A 20,688-nucleotide genomic window follows, 5' to 3' on the forward strand; every position below is an offset into this window, starting at 1 on the left:
TCTTTGGCCACTCACCCTTGCATTTCTAACTTGTTTTTGTGAAATACTCTCCTTATTATTGCTCAACTGCTGGACAACTCTGATTACATTTATATGCGCTTTTTAAAATTCATGCATGGAGTGTGGGCGTCGCTGGCTCGGCCAGCATTTATTGCCCATCCCTAATTGCCTTTGAGAAGGTGGTGGTGAGCTGCCTTCTTGAACCGCTGCAGTCTATGTGAGGTAGGTACACCCACAGTGCAGTTAGGAAGGAAGTTTCAGGATTTTGACCCAGCAACAGTGAAGGAATGGCGATATAGTTCCAAGTCAGGATGGTGTGTGACTTGGAGGGGAACTTGCAGGTAGTGGTGTTCCCATGCATTTGCTGCCTTTGTCCTTCTAGATGGTAGGGGTTGTGGGTTTGGAAGGTGCTGTCTAAGGAGCCTTGGTGTGTTGCTGCAGTGCATCTTGTAGATGGTACACTTTATGCATGTCCATGATGTGTCTCCTCAGATTTAACTCAAATGCGATTTGTAACCAATAAATGATGTTTCGGGCATGAATTGTAGTCTGGTTTCTTGGTGATTTGTCAAGAAAGATTTAATTCATTCACTCAGCAGCTCGAGAGGAACCAGACTGAGGTTTAATGAACATAAGAAATAGGAGCTGGAGGAGGCCATTTGGCCCTTCGTGCTGCTGTGCCACTCACCCAGATCAAACACTGGAATAAAAATCCTCCTCCTGGGGCAATTGGATGAGTCCAGGTCTGATAACAGTGTCTGATTCCTGGTCTGATGCTACTGTAGGTAATGCACAAGTGGTGAACCTATTAGTTCCTGTTAGTATCATGTTGCGTGCCCCTGTCTACCATGTGAGAAACTGGGGTTATATTCTGTGATGGGGTGATTGTATATTTTTAAGACATCAAAATGTTATATGGTATAGTTTCATCTTAAAATACCACACAAAAAATTAGAAGAGGGCATGTTCTCTTTGAGAACTTTCTTGAGTGGAGACACTTTTATCACCAGGTGCCCTCACACTACACAGTGGTAGATAATTGTGGTCTCCTCTACACTGAGGAGGCTAAATACAGACTGTGTGACCGCTTTGTGGAACACCATCTTCAGTCCGCAAGCATGGCCCTGTGCTTCCTGTTTCTTCTCATTTTAATTCTCTACCTTGCTCTCAGTCTGACCTATGTACGAACATATGAACACATGATCTAAGAGCTGGAGTTGGCAATTCAGACCTTCAAGCCTGGTCCGCCATTCTACAAGATCATGACTGATCTGTTTGTGGATTCAGCTCCGCTTTCCTGCCGACCCCCGATATCCTTTGACTCCCTTGTTTGTCAAGACTCTGTCTACCTCTGCCTTAAAAACATTCAATGACCCTACCTCCACCGAGTTCGGGGAAGAGAGTTCCACAGACTCACGACTCTCTGAGAGAAATAAATTTCTCACGTCACTCTGTCTTAAATGGGAGAGCCTTTAATTTTAAACTGTTCCCCAGTTTTCGCCTTCCCCATAAGGGGAAACGTCCTTTCACCATGCACCCTGTCAAGTCCCCTCAGGATCTTATATATTTCAATGAGGTCAACTCTCATCCTTCTAAACCCCAATGAATACAGAACCAAACTGTTCACCTTTTCCTCAAAAGATAACCCTTTCTCCCAGGAATCAGTCGAATGAACCTTCTCTGAACTGCTTCCAATGCAACTATATCCTTTCAGTAAGAAGACCAACACTGTACAGAATATTCCAGATTTGGTCTCACCAATGCCCTGTACAACTGTGGCAAAACATTTTTTATATTCCATTCCCCTTGTAATAAATTACAGCATTGCATAATGGCTGTATCTGGGGCAAACAAGATGCACTTTCCTTGGTAACGTCTGAGGCTGGCTTGTTCTCCCTCTCTGTATGGCTGTATCCAACAGCAACCAGAATGCACCTTCTCGAACTCCTGAGGCTTGCTTGTTCTCAAAGCAGTACTGATCATTTGCTGCCTTAAGGAGAGACATGTTCCTGTGAAAATGAGGGATAGAAATGGCAAGATTAGGGAACCATGGATGACAGGTGAAATTGTGAGACTAGCTAAGAGGAAAAAGGAAGCACACATAAGGTCCAGACGGCTGAAGAAAGACGAAGCTTTGAAAGAATATCGGGAATGTAGGACCAATCTGAAACGAGGAATTAAGAGGGCTAAAAGGGGTCATGAAATATCTTTAGCAAACAGGGTTAAGGAAAATCCCAAAGCCTTCTATTCATATATAAGGAGCAAGAGGGTAACTCGAGAAAGGATTGGCCCACTCAAGGACAAAGGAGGAAAGTTATGCGTGAAGTCAGAGAAAATGGGTGAGATTCTAAACGAGTACTTTGCATCGGTATTCACCGAGGAGAGGGACATGACGGATGTTGAGGTTAGGAACAGATGTTTGATTACTCTAGGTCAAGTCGGCAGAAGGAGGGAGGAAGTGTTGGGTATTCTAAAAGGCATTAAGGTGGACAAGTCCCTAGGTCCGGATGGGATCTATCCCAGGTTACTGAGGGAAGTGAGAGAGGAAATAGCTGGGGCCTTAACAGATATCTTTGCTGCATCCTTAAACACGGGTGAGATCCCGGAGGACTGAAGAATTGATAATGTTTCCCCTTGTTTAGGAAGGGTAGCAGGGATAATCCAGGTAATTAGAGACCGTTCAGCCTGACGTCAGTGGTAGGGAAGCTGCTGGAGAAGATACTGAGGGATAGGATCTATTCCCATTTGGAAGAAAATGGGCTTATCAGTGACAGGCAACATGGTTTTGTGCAGGGAAGGTCATGTCTTACCAACTTAATAGAATTCTTTGAGGAAGTGACAAAGTTGATTGATGAGGGAAGGGCTGTAGATGTCATATACATGGACTTCAGTAAGGCGTTTGATAAGGTTCCCCATGGTAGGCTGATGGAGAAAGTGAAGGCGCATGGGGTCCAAGGTGTACTCGCTAGATGGATAAAGAACTGGCTGGGCAACAGGAGACAGAGAGTAGCAGTGGAAGGGAGTTTCTCAAAATGGAGACGTGTGACCAGTATTGTTCCACAGGGATCTGTGCTGGGACCACTGTTGTTTGTGATATACATAAATGATTTGGAGGAAAGTATAGGTGGTCTGATTAGCAAGTTTGCAGACGACACTAAGATTGTTGGAGTAGCAGATAGTGAAGGGGACTGTCAGAGAATACAGCAGAATATAGATAGATTGGAGAGTTTGGCAGAGAAATGGCAGATGGAGTTCAATCAGGGCAAATGCGAGGTGATGCATTTTGGAAGATCCAATTCAAGAGTGAACTATACAGTAAATGGAAAAGTCCTGGGGAAAATTGATGTACAGAGAGATTTGGGTGTTCAGGTCCATTGTTCCCTGAAGGTGGCAACGCAGGTCAATAGAGTGGTCAAGAAGGCAGACGGCATGCTTTCCTTCATCGGACGGGGTATTGGGTACAAGAGTTGGCAGGTCATGTTACAGTTGTATAGGACTTTGGTTCGGCCACATTTGGAATACTGCGAGCAGTTCTGGTCGCCACATTACCAAAAGGATGTGGATGCTTTGGAGAGGGTGCAGAGGAGGTTCACCAGGATATTGCCTGGTATGGAGGGCGCTAGCTATGAAGAGAGGTTGAGTAGATTAGGATTATTTTCATTAGAAAGACGGAGGTTGAGGGGGGACCTGATTGAGGTGTACAAAATCATGAGAGGTATAGACAGGGTGAATAGCAAGAAGCTTTTTCCCACAGTGGGGGATTCAATTACTCGGGGACACGAGTTCAAAGTGAAAAGGGAAACGTTTAGGGGGGATATGCGTGGAAAGTTCTTTACGCAGAGGGTGGTGGGTGCCTGGAACGCGTTGCCAGCGGAGGTGGTAGATGCGGGCACGATAGCGTCTTTTAAGATGTATCTAGACAGATACATGAACGGGCAGGAAGTACAGAGATACAGACCCTTAGAAAATAGGCGACATGTTTAGATAGAGGATCTGGATCGGCGCAGGCTTGGAGGGCTGAAGGGCCTGTTCCTGTGCTGTAATTTTCTTTGTTCTTTGTTCTTTGTTCGTAAAGACACACTGCACACATCCACCCCCCGCGACCCAAAAAAAAATAAGTAGGATCATAACATCTCCACCCCTGGTGGAATGAAATACCATTCCGATAATGCGTTTCATTACAATGTAAAAAATGAAATTGCAAAAACAAATGATAACACATTTTCGTCCACATTTACAGATATACACTTTTCAAGAATATTGGAACGACAGCAACAAGTTCCACCAGAACATTTTCAGTTTCAATTTTTTCAAAGATTGTCCCAATTAACCCATTTCAAATTTCCAAGCATAGTCTTCCAGCTGTTTCGTGCTTTCCTTCCAAGTGTCCTATTGTCCATCACTTCAGCCAGGTGCACTGCAGAGCTCGGAGCACTGACCTCTACTGGGTTCACTATTCTCTGAGAAGTTTCTTGAGTACCCCTTAACCTGTGTGGCATCACGTGACACTGGAAAAACCCAGTCCTGGGTAACAGAAGCTGATCTTGTCTTACCCTGGGGTGTCAAAGGAATTTGACAGTATCCCTCCAACACATCTGTCTCTTTAAGACATATGGTGTTGTCCACTCTGTCCATGCAGTACTTTAAATGATAATTTGGGCAGGAGTCTGCCTTCTTGACCACCATGACCTTTCTTTAGTCTAGGCAAGTTAGTGCAATCCCACCAGGTTTAGGCATCAAGACCACCTGCGAATTCCAGCTGTACTGGACTGCATTGGACTCTGCTTCCACTTGGGCTGGTCTATTTGGACCTAAACGACAAGGATGTTGTTTTAAAGGAATGGTTCCCCCTACACCCACATCATTTGTACATCCTGGCTTATCCCTACAAGCTTTTTGAAACTATGTGAAAAAAAAACTGTTCAGTCTTCACGCCGTTTTTCCTCTTAGTGCAAAAGCATTTTGTCTAACTTTCCTACATATTCTGTATTTCACTAATAGGATAGTTGGTGGTTAAATCTGAGAATTTACGAGGCCTGCCTTTGCCTCATCCTCACAATCCGTTTCCTTGTCAACAGTCCTGTTTAACTGAAATACCTGTATTGGCTTATCCTCCTCCTTGTGGGAATATTGTTTGAGCATATTAATGTGACACAACCAGTTCTCCCGGTGATCAGGGGTGTCAATAAAGTAACCTACCTTATCCAATCTTTTGATCAATCTATAGGGCCAGTGAACCGTGCTTTTAATGGTTGTCCCTGTAATGTAACCACTAAACTAATCAAACAACTTCCCTTCCTGGCCCTCGTGCTAACTGACATTGTAAACAGTTTCCTTTCCTCAGTTACTTCCTGCTCCCTTTTAAAACTGTCATTATCACCCACCTCCTCAAAACCTCCACCCTCAACCTCTCTGTCCTTGTAAACTACCACCTCATCTTCACCCTCTCATTCCTTTCCAAAGTCACTGAATGTCTTTTTGCCCCCAATCCGTGTCCACCTTTCCCAGAATTCCATGTTTGAACCTTTCCAATCAGGTTTCCATCACACAGAACTGAAACAGCTCGAATCCATGTCACAAAGGACATTCTCTGTGCATGTGGGGCACCATCGCTCCTCAAACATCTTAACCTCCCAGTCGACCACACCATCCTCCAACGCCTCTCCTCCACTGTTCAGCTGAATGGGACTGACCTCCCTTGGCGCCATTCAGATCTATCCAATCATAGCCAAAGAATCTCCAGCAATGGTTTCTCTTCTCACCCCATTAACTTTCAAGGTTCCCAAGAATCTATCGATAGCCGCCTCTATCCCCCATTTATCAGCTGCCCCTCAGTGACATCATCCAAAGACATGACATCAGGTTCCACATGTGTGCTGATGTCACATATCTCTCCATCACCACCACCTCTCTTGACTCCTCCAGTGTTTCTGTGTTGTCAGCCTCCTTGTCTATTCTAATGCTCTTCTGATTGACCCCCACCCCCACCATGCATAAACTGCAGCTCATTCAAACTCTGCTGCTGTTTACTCCAAGCATCACAAATTTCCACTCATCCATCATTACTGAGCTTACTGATCTACAATGGCTCCAGGTCCTCTAATGTCCCCATTTTAAAATTCTCATCTCATGTTCAAATCTCTTCAAGGCCTCACCCCTCCCTGTATCTGTAATCTCCTCCAGCCGAACAACCCTCAGAAAACTCTGCATTCCTCCAACTCTGACCTCTTACACATCCCTCACTGTCTTTCTGTCCCATTGCCTGTGCCTTCAGTCACCGGCCCGAAGCTCAGGAATTTCGTCCTCACACCTTTCTGCCAGTTCACATCTCTCCTCCTTTAAGACCCTACTAAAAACCTACGTTTTTGACCAAGCTTTTAGTCAGTCATTCTAATTATCCTTCTTTGGCTCAGTGTCAATTTTTGTCTGATTTTTCCATTTATGTTCTGAGATGCACCTTCAGACACTCTCCTACTTTAAAGATACAGTGTAAATGAAAGGCATTTTTCAATCCCATTGTAACAGACTGGGGAAGCCAGTATTAAAATAATATTTGGGTATAATGAAGTAAAGTCATAGATCGGCCATGATCTCATTGAATAGCAGAACAGACTCGAGAGGCTAAAAGGCCGATTCCTGTTTCTATGTCCCGAATAGACTTGGACTGAAACACAACTGATGAATGGAAAGTCATGGGAGAACTGGGGAGAAGGCACTGCAACTGGAAACAAGCAGGTGAGCAGAGTTAGAGAGTGGGGTAAGTCTGGGGAGAATGTACATATAGAACTGGAGCAGGCCATTCAGCCCCTCAAACCCGCTGCAGATCCTGCCTCATCAATTAGTCTCCACTTATCTTGAAGAAATTAATATTTCTTGAAGATATATCCAAATATTAAACTTCAGCCCAGTTACTGGGATAATCAACATCAGCAAAAACAAACCCCAACTATCAGAATGAAAATGGTTCAGTCCTGGATGTGATTAACAGCAGCAATAACAGCAGAATCCAAACCCTGCAGTCACTTGTGAACCTCAGCAGGTTGATTGGCTGAGCGAATCCCCTTCCACACTCAGAGCAGGTGAACGGTCTCTCCTCAGTGTGAACTCGCTGGTGCTGCATCATGTGATTTTTGCTTTTCAAACTCTTCTCAGTCAGAACATTTAAAAGATTCTTATCAGTGTGAAGAAGTTGGTGTGAATTGAGGTTGGTTAACAAGTGAATCCCTTCCCACACTCATTGCAGGTGAACTGTCTCTCCCCAGTGTGAAGCTGCTGGTGTTCATTGAGGTTAGATGAGTGAATGAATCCCTTCCCACACATGGAACAGGTGAATGGTCTCTCCTCTGTGTGAACTCGCTGGTGTGACAGCAGGTGGGAATCCCTTCCCACACACAGGGCAGGTTAACAGCTTTTCCCCAGTGTGATTGTGTTGATGAGTCGAGTTCAGATGGGTAATTGAATCCCTTCGCACAGTCCCCACATTTTCAAGGTTTCTCCATGGTGCAGATGTCCTTGTGTCTCTCCAAGTTGGATGATCAGTTGAAGCCTCATCTGCACACAGAACACGTGTATGTTTTCTCCCCTCTGTGAATGGTGTAATGTCTTTTCAGGCTGTGGAACTGGTGAAAGCTCAGTCACAGTCAGTGCACTGGAACACTCTCACTCGGGTGTGGGTGCCTTGCAGTTTTTCCAGTCACACTGATGTTTGAAATCTTTTCCCACAGACAGAACAAACATTTCTTGTTCCACATTCAAAGTCCGATGATATTCAGGTGCTGATGAATCGAATGATTCTTTCAGATCTTGATGTGATGCTTGGTTTAAGATTTCCCGTCTGCTAATCCTTCTCTTCTAATACCCTGTTATAAAGGAGGTTATAAAGGTCATCACTCTAAGTACAGGATAGAAATTCAGAGCAGACAATTCCAGCTTCAATGCAACATTTTTCCTCTTTTGTTCCCCAAAGCTGTAAATCCCCGTCTCACAGCTCTCCCTCCTCCCTGGGCATCCAAACCAATGGCATCATCTGCACGATTTCTTTGCTTCGCTGACAGTTTTCTCCCTCCCTCTACTCTGGCTGGGTTCAGTATTCCAGCCCCTGTTTGCTGAGTGAGAAACAAATCAAAGAATCAATGATTTTCCCTCCTGCTCACTGGGACATTGAAGCCCCGCCCACTCTCAGTGCCGGCAATAAGATGGAGACGCATGCGCATCTCTCTCTGCTCAAGATGGCGGCGCCTAAACCTTCCTGCCTTCCTTCAGAGAGGTAGCAGCCGTTAACCTGGGCAACTCAGGGAATACCCCGGAGCCGCAAATGCTGGAACTGGAGCTACATATTCGGGGCTTGAGGCCTACACCAGGTGTTTTTGAAGCCTCTCCGGCCGCCCGCCGGTCCTCCTGTGCCTCATCAACTCTTACCAGCTGCAAATGCGGCACCAGAGAGCTCACACGGCTGTGATCATACAGACAATGCGCATGCTCGAAATACTGGCTAGAACTGCACCTGCGCGCTGAGCTCCTGTGGAATGAATAGGGCATATTCGTAGATCGCTGGGAATGCTGGGTAACAGTCCCGCCATTGGAAGCCCAAATTAATGCTTACAAATTACATTCTGTGGTCGGAATTAAATTATTGGACTGACCTTCCAAGATGGCTGTGTCTAAGGGAATTATTGCGTGATTGAGGGAGTATGACCATGACTGAGAGTCTTTCAGTGTGTACGTGGAGTGGATAGAGATTTTTTCACTGTTAACAATACCCTCGAAGATCCTGATCATGTTGCTGTCAACCAGGCAGTGTGGGAAAAGACAGAGGGATATTTTTGACTGAAGCAGGCCCGGAATGTATGAGATGCTCAATAATTTTCTCACCCCAGCAAAACTAAAGGACACGCTACTGAAGGACATTTTGATTAAGCTTGAGCAGCATTACAATCCGAAACCATTGAAGATTGCAGAAATCTATCAGTTTGGAACAAGGAATCAGCTGCCCAATGAGGACATTGGGGAGTTTATTGTGGCCTTCCAAAAGCTGTCACTTCATTGTAAATTTTGGAGAATTTCAAGAGCGTGTGTTGTGTGACAGATTTGGTTGCAGATTAAAGAGTGAGCACATTCACAGTAAGTTGATGACATTGCCAAAGGTGAGTTTTGACATAGCTTTTCAAACAGCACTGTCCATGGACATGGCTGAATTTGACTCGAGAGAAGTGAGAGTTAACAACCGTCAGTCATCTGCTGAAGTAAATAAGCTGCATATGAGTAAGCAGAAGGTCCCAATGACGGCAACTGGTGGTGTTCATGTGGGTGTTGCTAGTAAGAAAACGGGAGGAGGCCATCAGGGTAGTAGCAGTGGTTAAATAAAATCCTGTTACCGGTGCTGAGGCCAACATTGAGCCCAGAATTGTCCCGTTGTGAAGGCAGAGTGCTATAGCTGCAAGAAGAAGTGTTATCTTGCCAAGGCATGTCGCAAGAAGGTCATCGGTGAAAACACAGGCAGGAGGAAACATCATTCACTGCATTTGGTTGTCAAACAGCAGCAGGTTGATGAGGTATCATTTGAGATCCATGTGATCAGATGCACAAGGATGTCCAATGAAAATTCACAGAGCATCGTGGTCCAAGTATCGTTGGATGAAGCTCCAATAAACTGCAGCAACTCACTAAGGCTCCTTCGACAGCACCTTCCAAACCCGCGACCTCGACCACCTATAAAGACAAGGACAGCAGATGCATGGGGACACCACCGCCTGCAAGTTTCCTTCCAAGCCACACACCATCCTGACTTGGAGCTATGTCACCATTGCTTCATTGTCACTGGGTCAAAATCCTGGAACTCTCTTCCAACAGCACTGTTGGTGTCCCTAAACCCCAATGACTGCAGCAGTTCAAGAAGGAAGCTCACCACACCATCACCTTCTCAAGGGCAATTAGGGATGGGCAAAGAATGCTGACCTTGCCAGCGATGCCCACGTCCCACAAACGACTAAATACAACATGGAGGTCAACACAGGTGCATCAGTTAGTATAATTTCAGAGTCGCTGTGTCGTGAAAAGTTGAGTCAACATCCCCTGGAAAAATCATGAGTAGAGTTAAACAGTTATGGAGGAGAGAATATTTCCCAAATTGGAAGTGTATTGGTTGTGGTCACATACAATGAGCAGTGTGCAAAATTGACCATCATTGTTGTGAAAGGTGAAAAACCAGCCTTGTTTGGAAGAAACTGGTTAGCAGCACTTAAGTTAAATATGAGCGAGCTTTTTTGTATTGAGGTGACATTCATATCTCAACATGAAGTACCCTACGGTGTTCAGTGAAATCAGCAAATCAATTCAAGGGTACAAGGCTAACATACAAGCTCAGGAGAATGCAAGGTCAGTGTATTGTCAGCTGCATCCAGTACCCTATGCTCTAAGAGAGGAGGTGAAGCAAGAACTGAAATGACTTGAGACTGAGAACAATATCTCTAAGGTACAGCAGAGTAATTGTGCTATTCCCATAGTGGTAGTACCAAAGTCAGATGGTAGTGCAAGAGTATGCTCTGAGCATAAGGTAACCTTCAACAGATACTGGAATGTAATCCACCCAATAACTTGACAAACATGGAGCATCTGTTCACGATGTTGACAGGAAGCCAGACTTTTTCGAATTTCGATCTGACAAATGCCTATCTGCAGCTTGAGTCAGACGCTGAGTCGAAGTCATTCTTGACTATCGTAACACACATGGGTCTATTTCAGTTTCACAGGCTGCCATTTGGTGTTTCTTCAGTCCGTGGAATTTTCCAAAGGGTGAGGAACCAAATTTTGTCAGGAATGGAGCTAGTAGTGTGTTATTTGGATGACAATCATATTCGTGCTCCAAACAAGCAAACCTTTGACGGCAGATGAAAGAGGTGTTCCAACGCTTGGAAAAGCATGGAGTTCAGATGACAGAACACAAATGTGAAATGTTTCAAAATTCTGTAATGCACTTGGGTCACAAAGTAGACAAGAACGGGTTGCATGCTGCCAAGTGTAAAGATCAAGTAATTAGAAATGCGTCACACCCTCAGAACACAGCTGATCTCAGATCTTTTTTGAACCTCATAAATTACTGCGGTAAATTCATACCAGATCTGGCAACATTATTGCATCCATTGAATGAACTCTTGAGGAAGGGTTTCCGTGGAATTGGACAAAGGAGGGTGATGAGGCATTCAAATTGTGTAAAAGTCAACTTGTAGAGGGTGTGATGCTTATGCATTACGATGTGCTCAAAGAGATTGAACTAGCATGTGATTCCTCTCCATGCAGAGCAGTTTTATTTTACTCATTCCTGGGATGTGGCCTTCAGACGAAGACGAGTTTCCAGTCACAGCAGATGACATTAGTAGAACAACTCGTATGGGCTCCATATTGGCAAAGGGTATACCACTATATCACAAATGGGTGGGAAACACAGATACTGGATTTAGAATACAGGCCATTTTTTATGCATAAGAATGAGTTGTCGGTTGATCAAATTTATGTCATGTGGGGAGCTAGAGTTGTAATCCCTGGAAAGTACATATTGCAGTTGCGATGTGATCTTCATGATGATCACTTAGGGATGTGTTTGAAGAAGAGTCTAGTGTGGCCAGAGTTAGAGAAAGACATTGGAAACATAGTGAAATAATCTGGAACATGTCAAGCAGTAGAAAGGAAGCCGCCATCGGTACCTTTTCAGCCATGGAAATGGGCAGCTAGAGTGTGGCAGAGGCTGCACATAGATTTTACAGAATTAGAAGGACAGCAGATGTTCATTGAGAAAGTGACATTCGAAGTGGGTTGAGGGGTTTCCGATGAATCGAGGAACAACTGGCAAAACTCCAAATATTTTGTGTAGTTTGTTTTCTGCTTATGGGTTCCCAGAGGAAACTGTGTCTGAAAACAGACCTTAGTTTTCTTCATTACAGTTTTCATAATTCATGAGAACAAATGGTGTAAAACACAGGAGAGTTCCACTGTATCATCCTGCTTCCAAAGGAGCAGCAGAGCACACAGTGCAGATTGTTAAGCATGCTCTTGTCAAGCAAATGCTGGATATCAATCTGAACAAAAGTCAGTTATCATTGGATCACAGACTGCTGAACTTTCTGTTTATCTATTGTAACACCCATCACACTGCTCCCAGCATAACGCCAGCTGAATTGTTTCATGGCTGGCAGCCGAGAACGAGGTTTTCATTGCGGAAGCCACATTTAACACTGTTAGTAGAAGAGAAACAATCAAGACAGAAAGAGAGTCATGAGAGAGCTAGAGTGGGAGAAAGAAGTCTGAAGTTGAACCAGAAGGATAGATTGAAGAATCATCATCACAAGTGGTTGAAGTGGTGACCAGTGATAGTGGGAGAAGATGTGGTCCTCGCACATATTTAGTTAAGATGTTTGGTAGTGGAAAGGTTAGGTTTGTACATATAGATCATGGTTTACCTTCAGAGGTTCACAAAAAAGAGGGAAGTTGGGAAAAATCAAATGAGTCGAATGAATCAGATAGTTTGGTTATGAGTTGAGCACCAATAGTTACTCAAACAGAAATCATGCCAGAAACTCGTGCAAGAGAAAGTCCGAGGTCAGATCTAAGGCAGATACAGAGAGACATCTCTGATGAAGTGGAAATTTCAATTGTAGCTCAACGTCAAAATCAGCATCTGTTGGAGAAACCTCTCCTCAGACTCAGTCCAAGATAGGTAACGGACTTCCCACAAGTTCTGGAAATTTGAGTCAGGATAGAAGGTGCCAGAGAATTGGAGAGTGGCTAATGTGACACCCTTATTGAAGAAATGTGTAAAGACAGTACGAGCAACTATAGGCCAGTTAGTTTAACATCAGTGGTGGGTAAGATTTTCGAAACAATAGTCAGGGAAAATATCAATTTACACGTAGAGAGGTTCAAGTTAATTAAGGATAGTCGGCATGGATTTGTAAAAGACAGATCATGCATGCCTAATTTAAATGAATGTTTTGATGAAGTAGCAGGGAAAGTTGATGAAGGGAATGTGTTGAATGTTGTTTTACGGATTTTAAGAAAATATTTCACAAGGTACCACATTAAAGGTTTGCTAACAAAATTGTGGCTCATGGAAAAGGGGGTTCTGTGTCCAATTGATAAAATAATGGCTGACGGACTGAAAACAGCCAGTCAAAGGAAATGGTTGTTTTTCAAACTGGAGGATAGGAGACAGAGGTGTTCCCCAAGGGTCAATGCTGGGACCACTGTTTTTGTTTTACTTTATATAAATGACTTGAATCTTGGAATACAAAGTAGAATATCAACATTTGCTGATGACACCAAACCTGGAGCTGCAGAAAACAGTGAGCATGATATGAACAGTCTGCAACAGGACATAGATAGGCTAGCAGAATGGACAGAAAGGTGGCAGATGGAAGTTTATACTGACAAGTGTGAGGTGATTCTTTTTCCAGAAGGATTCGGGAGAGGCAATTTAGACGTAATGGCATAGTTCTAAAGAGTGTGCAGGAACAGAGGGACCTGGGGTTGCAGGGGCAGAGATCCTTGAAGTTGGCAAGACATATTGAGAGAATGGTGAGTAAAGCACATGGAATCTTGGGCTTTATAAATAGAAGTATTCAGCACAATTATTGTGAATCTCTCTGTAATGCATGTTTAGGCCTCAACTGGAGTACTGTGTCTCGTTCTGGCCAAAGCATTTCAGGAAGTATGAGAGGGTCCTTGAGAGGGTGCAGAGGAGATTTATCTGAATGGTTCTGGGGATGGAGGATTTTAGTTTCTCAGTTAGGTTGGAAGATCTGGGTTTGTTCTCCTTCGAACAAAGGAGATTGAGGGGAGATTTAATAGAAGTGTACCAGATTATGACAGGCTTAGATACGTTGGACAAGGAAAAACTGTTCCCATTAACAAATGCTACCAGAAGTCTGGGAAACAGCTTGCAACATCTGGGGGGAAAAGATGCAGGGGGAATATGAGGAAGTCCTGTTTTTACATAGCAAGTGGTAATAACATGGAACTCGCTGCCCACAAGGGTGGTGGAAGGAGAAATGATCAATAACTTCGAGAGGAAGTCTGAGGAAAACATACGCTTGCAGGGCTGCGTGTATCGACACCTTGCCTTGTGTTATTTTTTGCCCCACCTCCGCTTTATTTGCTTAAAACTGGCGACAGTTCTAACCTTGGTCAGTTCTGAGGAAAGGTCACAGACCTGAAGCATTAACGTTGCTTCCCTCTCCACTGATGCTGCCAGACCTGTTGGATATTTCCAGCATTTTGTTTTTAAATTACCGTTATTGAGGCTGACTGCACAGATCCCTGCAGAGCCAGCATGGACCGAAATGTCTCCTTCTGTGCTGCAAATGACTATGATGTTCAGCAGTGTGCTCATGACAAGTGGCTCCTCTTCCTGTGATGTCATCTCACAATTATTTTTTTCTCCACTTCTGGTCAGTTCAGACTCACTGATCACAGCTCTCTTCACTGCTGAGCTGCTTCACATTGCTCCCTGTCTCTAAAATTTGTGCTCTAGGTAAAGCTCGAACTCACAGCCTTGGCATTACTCGCTAATTGCACTGCTGTATAAGTACCATGCGTTAACCAACTGCGCCACTGGAACCCCAGTTTAATATATTTAACATGGTGAACTGCAGGCCAGTTAGCCTAACATCAGTGGTCGGGAAAATGCTCTCATCGATGTTCAAGGAAGTCTGAACGAGCACTTAGAAAATCATAGTCTGATCAAACAAAGTCAACATGGTTTTACGAAAGGGAAATCTTGCTTGACAAATTTATTACAGAATTCTGAGGATGTAACTAGAAGGGTAGATAAAGGGGAACCAGGAAATACCAGGAACCAGGAGTTACTCGGGATGGTGTCCTAGGCCCAACCATCTTCAGATGCTTCATCAATGAATTTCCCTCCATCATAAGTTCAGAAGTGGGGATGTTCACCGATAATTGAATAAAGTTCAGTACCATTCTCGATGCCTCACATTCTGAAGCAGTCCAGGTCCACATGCAACAACACCTGGACGATATTCAGTCTTGGGCTGATAAGTGGCAAGTAACATCCACACCACCCAAGTGCCAGGCAATTATCATCTCCAACAACAGAGCATCTAAACATCTCCCCCTGACATTCAATGGCATTATCATCGCTGAATCCCCCACCATCAACATCCTGGGGATCAGCCTTGCCCAGAAACCTGAAACAGCGATAAACATACTGTGGCTGCAAGAGTTGGTCAGGGGCTGGAAATTCTGCAACTCATCTTCCAACTCCCCAAAATCTGTCCACCATCGAGTAGTCAGAAGTCAGGAGTGTGATTGAATATTCTCCTCTTGCCTGCATAATTTCAGTCACAACAGTACTCCAGAAGTTCAACACCAGCCAAGACGAAACAACCTGCTTCATCACCACCCTATCTGCCATCTTAAATGTTCACTTCCTCCAGTACGATGCACAGTGGTAGAAGTGTGTATCATATAAAAGATGTACTGCAGCAATTCACCAATGCTCCTTTCACAACTCCTTGCAAACTCGCAACCAGTATCACCCAGAAGTACAAAAGCAGTAGATGCATGGGAACACCACCACCTGCATGCCTGCCTCCAAGTCACACAACATCCTGACTTGGAACTATATTGCTGAGTCAAAATCCTGGAACTCCCTCCCTAACAGCACTGTGCATGTACCTCACCATATGGACTTCAGCGGTTAAATAGGCAGCTCACTACCACCTTCCCAAGTGCAATTAGGGATGGGAAGTAAATGCCAGCATTGCCAGGGACCCTCATATCCCAATAACGAATAAGAAAAAGAATGGATAATTATCTGAGGAAAAAAATGTGCAGAGCTGCATGGAAAAGGCGGGTGTGTTGGACCAGCTGAGTTGCTCTTGCAGAGAGTCGGCATAAATATGAAGGGCAGAAACACCTCCTTCTGTGCTGTAACAATTTTATGATTCAATTCTATTCTTTTATATAAAGGAGACGTTTTGCTCCAACTACACAATCAGCTGGTTAGACCACACCTGGAATACTGTGTATAGTTTTGGTCTCAGCCCTTTATAAAGGATACACATTGGCCTTGGAAACAGGGCAGTGAAAATTCACCATAATGTAGCCAAGGCTCTCATGGTTAAATTCTGAGGTGCGATTCATTCAAGCAGGCCTGTATTCCTTGGAATATCGGAGGTTAATGGGTGATTTGATTAAGTATTTTAGGATTAGGAAATGAATTAGTAGGGGAAATAGAGAGAAACTTCTTTTTTCTCTTGTTGCTTTAAATGTGGTGCATTGTGCTCTCATCTTGAATCTTAGAATAACGGAATTATAGAACGTTTAAGGTACAGAAAGAGGCCACTTGGCCCATTGCATCTGTGCAGCCAAAAAATGATCCACCCCTTCTATTCCCACCTTCCAGCATTTGGTTAGTAGCCCTGAAGATTATGACACTTGAGATGCATATCTAGACTCCTCTTAAATGAGTCGAGCGTTTCTACCTCAACTACCCTTTCAGGCAGTGAGTTCCAGACCCCCACCAGCCTCTGGATGAAAAGATTGTTCCTCATCTCCCCTCTAATTTTTGTACCAATCACTTTAAATCTCTGCCCCGAGTCACTGACCTCTCTGCTAAAGTAAATAGGCCATTCACCTCCACTCAACCCAGGCCCCTCAACATTTTGTACATTTCAATCAGATCTCCCCTTAGCCATCTCTGTTCCAAGAACAACCTCAAAATAAAGTAACAGCCCCATTTCCCAAAGCATTTCTAAAGATTCACAAAGCTGGAGACTAGATTTTCCTTTTGGTACCTTTCGATTTTACACACTCCCAAGTGCAAATACTTTCCAAAACAGCCTCACGGTCCTTCACCTTGCATCATGTCCAGGGATGAGGAAATGCAGTTATGTGGAGATTCAGGACACGTGGCGGCCAAATACAAAGCAGCTGGAAGCAGGAAGGCCACCAGACAAAGGACTGGAAGTAGAGTAAGTGCTGCAATCTGTGTGATGAGGACACCTGGACAAGACATACCCAAAAACGGAGCCTCAGTTACACACAGGCAGAAATAATCAAGGTGGAACAGGAGGAAGGAACAGCAAACATGTCAGCTGCAAAGTTCCAAAATGTGAACCACATTGACTCAGAAATGACTGGGTAGGATTTGTCCTGCATTTTGTGTGCAGGACATACCTGAGCAATTTACACATTGCCATGTAGATGCCAGTATTGTAGCTGTACTGGAAAAGCTTGGCTAGGGGAGCGGCAAGTTCTGAAGCACAGGTCTTCACTTCTATTTTCGGAATGTTTTCAGGGCCTTTGCAGTATCTAATGCCTTCAACTGATTCTTGATATCACGTGGAGTGAATCATATTAGCTGACGATTGGCATCTGTGATGCTGGCGACATCAAGAGGAGACCAAGATGAAACATCCACTCAGCACTTTCGGCTGAAGATGGATGCAAATGCTTCAGTCTTGTCCTTTGCAGTGATGTGCTGGGCTCCCCTATCATTGAGGATGGGGATATCTGATGCAACCTGGTCATGCGTTATCCTCTTTAATACATCCTGAGCGTTCTTTACCCTATCTGATAGATCCTGACCCTTCCTTAAACACTTCGAATCTCCTTTAGCTCATGATCTTCTCTAATATGCTCTGTTATTTCTTTGATATACTCTGAGAGTCCCTTACTGTCACTGTACACACTTATAGTCTTTAGATCCTCTGGATAACATATTAACCCCTTATATTCCCTCTCAGCCTCTATAATCCCCATATCCTTGTGAATTCACGAAGAAACACGTAGAGTCTCTGAAACTATGAGAAAAGGGTTTTGAATGCCACAGATCGATGTGTGTGGAAACGGCTGACTTTACAGCGTGTGCAGAAAAATAAAGAGCAAACTTGTGTGTGAGAAGAACACAGAAAAGTTGTGGCTGGAGCTGCGCCCTTGGGGCAAGGAAACAAAAAATAAAAGAAAACCGTTAACGTGAAAGCAGAAAATTAAAAACAGACAATGCTAGAAACATTCAGCAGGTCAGGCAGCATCTGTGGAGAGATATTCCTTTCACCAGGATACAATTATCCACTTTGATACTTCACATAGCTCAGATCTTACACTCTCCACATCTCCCTGCAATAAAGAGTTTGGGCTGAAATGATCTTTTTGTAGATTTGAGCAAACAGAGTAAGGCAGCAATACATAACTCCCCCACTGCGGCCTGGGGAAGGATGGAACTCAGATTCAGGAATCTTGGATGTGTTGATAAAAGGAATAAAAGAACATATTCTTCTTTAACACAATAACCATGAGGATGGAATTCAAAACCATGTGTGCAGGTGTAATGGATTCATGGGCCGTCGACTGAACCTCTCGGTCACATCGTCCCGGGAACACGGCTCAGAAAGTTCTCATATTTCCTTCATTCTCATTACAAAGCCCTGGACTCAGAGAGCGCACAGCAAGAAAACTCACTTTTAATTATCAGTCATCAGTGCTAGAATTTAATCTCTATTAGCGTGGTTATGTGGATTTATGTTCCAGTCTTATGAGAGACGGAGTTTCCAATCCCAATGCTGTCATCATTTGTGTTATATCATCAGAAAAGTTGCTCAGATGGAAAGTTCGAAATAAAAGCAGGAGATGTTGGAAATATTCACCAGGTCTGTTAGTTTTCGTGGAAAGATCATCTTCACTAAAAAGATCTTTGTTTAACAATCCGTGTTAGACTATCACAGCTGATTGAGTGGGACTGTGACTGTATAATGGTGAATACTCTGTGTTGTGGTCACAGCAACACCGATCAAGACAGAGCTTGCTTTATGTCTTAAAGCGGCTGCAGTACCTGATAATGGAATGCAGCAAATAACCAATCTTTATTCCTTGAAAATGTATTTCTTCCTGATGGATGAAAACTATTGTCTCCTTTTACATAATCGCACTTACACATGCCTGTGTTTCAGGCTCCAACATTCAAACCCACCTCTTCTCTCAGATTATTCCTTCCACTATTCATACTGATTTCCTTCCATTTTATTTTACTGCAGCTTAGCCGACTGTAACATTCACTTTCATGTTCTTAAAGCCTTTCTGGGTTACCACCGCTGATTCTAGGTTGCACATGCTCCATTCGCATCAATGTTCATTTGGACCTTGAACTCAGTCTATACATTTAGGTCTGAGTGACCGCTCAGCAGACACACACTACAAAAGCAGGACTGGACTGAGGAAGGACAGCGGCGGAATGTTGATAATATTTCTATGGGGATTCATCGGAGACAAGGAATGTGAATTGAGGAACTGGGTTTTGATTTCGTGGCAGTTTGTGTTTTTCTCATGAAATGTGTTCTTTGATGAAGTAACGGAGACATTTGATGAGGGCAGTGGTAATGTGGTTGCTGTTGTGGAGATGGATTTTCAAAAGTCATTTGGTGAAATACCACATAATCAAATTGTTAGAAAAATTAAAGTGATGGAATTAAAGGACCAGTGACAGCCTGGATACATAATTATCTGAGGGATATAAAACAGAGAATAGTGAGAAGAGAAGAGGACTGATTTCCAGGGTGATGGGGAAAAGCTGGATTGTGGGATTAAACTGACTGATCTTCCAAAGAGCCGGCACAGGCTTGGCAGGTCGAGAGGCTTCCTTCTGTGTTGTAAAATTCACTGATTCCATCATGTTAATTTTCACATCAAATGGGAGATGTCATGCAATTCAAGGTTCCCAGAATATGTGTAGTCTAAGGCAATTGGATGATGCATTGTACAGTGTTGTGATGGCCGAGCAGTTAAGGCGTTGGACTTAAAATCCAATGTGAGTTTTTCTGCGCAGGTATGAACCCTACTCACAGCGAAGTGAGTCCTATTTTCCTCGAGTAGCCTGCTCTATTTGCTGATTGGAAATGTTCAAATGTATCAATATCAATCAGATATTGTGGAAGCTGAACAAACAGTGAGAAATAAACACAAAAATCAGCCTGTTGGAAGTGAAGAAAAGGGAGAAGCAATTGGCGAGCTTCTCTGGTGGTCGAATGGTTGGAGTTCAATGCACTTACTGCAACGACCTGGGTTCGATTCCTGGTCAGCAAATGGTCAGTAGTTGCTGCCCTGACAACTCACAAACATGACTTCCATTTAAAATAAAAGAAACAAGTAAATGGTCAGCACCTCTGGCCTTACCTGTGGAGAGAGAGAAACACAATTAAAGGTTCAGATCAGTGATTATGCACCAGAGCTGAAGAAGTCAGAGATGTGACAGGTCGATGACAGAGCTCGGAAAGTTAAAGGGAACATGTGAAGGGCTGTGACAAATCACAACCCAGAGTGATGTATTCTTTTAGTTTAGTTTAGTTTAGAGATACGGCACTGAAACAGGCCCTTCAGCCCACCAAGGGAGGATGGGGCAAGGAATATATGGATGGCAGACATTGGGCCAGCTTTTACTGCTTGCTGTTCAAACTGCACAAATATCATTCCTGATCAACCAATCACAACTGCTCTGTCAGAGAATCACACTGGACTGAATGACCTCCTTCTGTGCTGTACCTTTCTGTAATTGTACGTTTGTCATTTCTATCACCAGCTTTGGAAGCAGACCTGCTGAATGACATTTTAAATGGTGCCAACCCTTCACTGCAGCTCAGCTCATCAAAACATTCACTGTTATCATCGGCCTGTTAGACATCT

General features: G+C 43.8%; 1 pseudogene; it reads right to left on the minus strand.

Annotated features, from left to right (window-relative positions):
- LOC137349387 (zinc finger protein 585A-like) overlaps positions 1-20,688 on the minus strand; it is a 231,635-nt pseudogene that overhangs the window by 129,780 nt on the left and 81,167 nt on the right.

The sequence above is a fragment of the Heterodontus francisci genome, chromosome 34, assembly GCF_036365525.1.
Source record: "Heterodontus francisci isolate sHetFra1 chromosome 34, sHetFra1.hap1, whole genome shotgun sequence".
Classification (NCBI taxonomy): Eukaryota; Metazoa; Chordata; class Chondrichthyes; order Heterodontiformes; family Heterodontidae; genus Heterodontus; species Heterodontus francisci.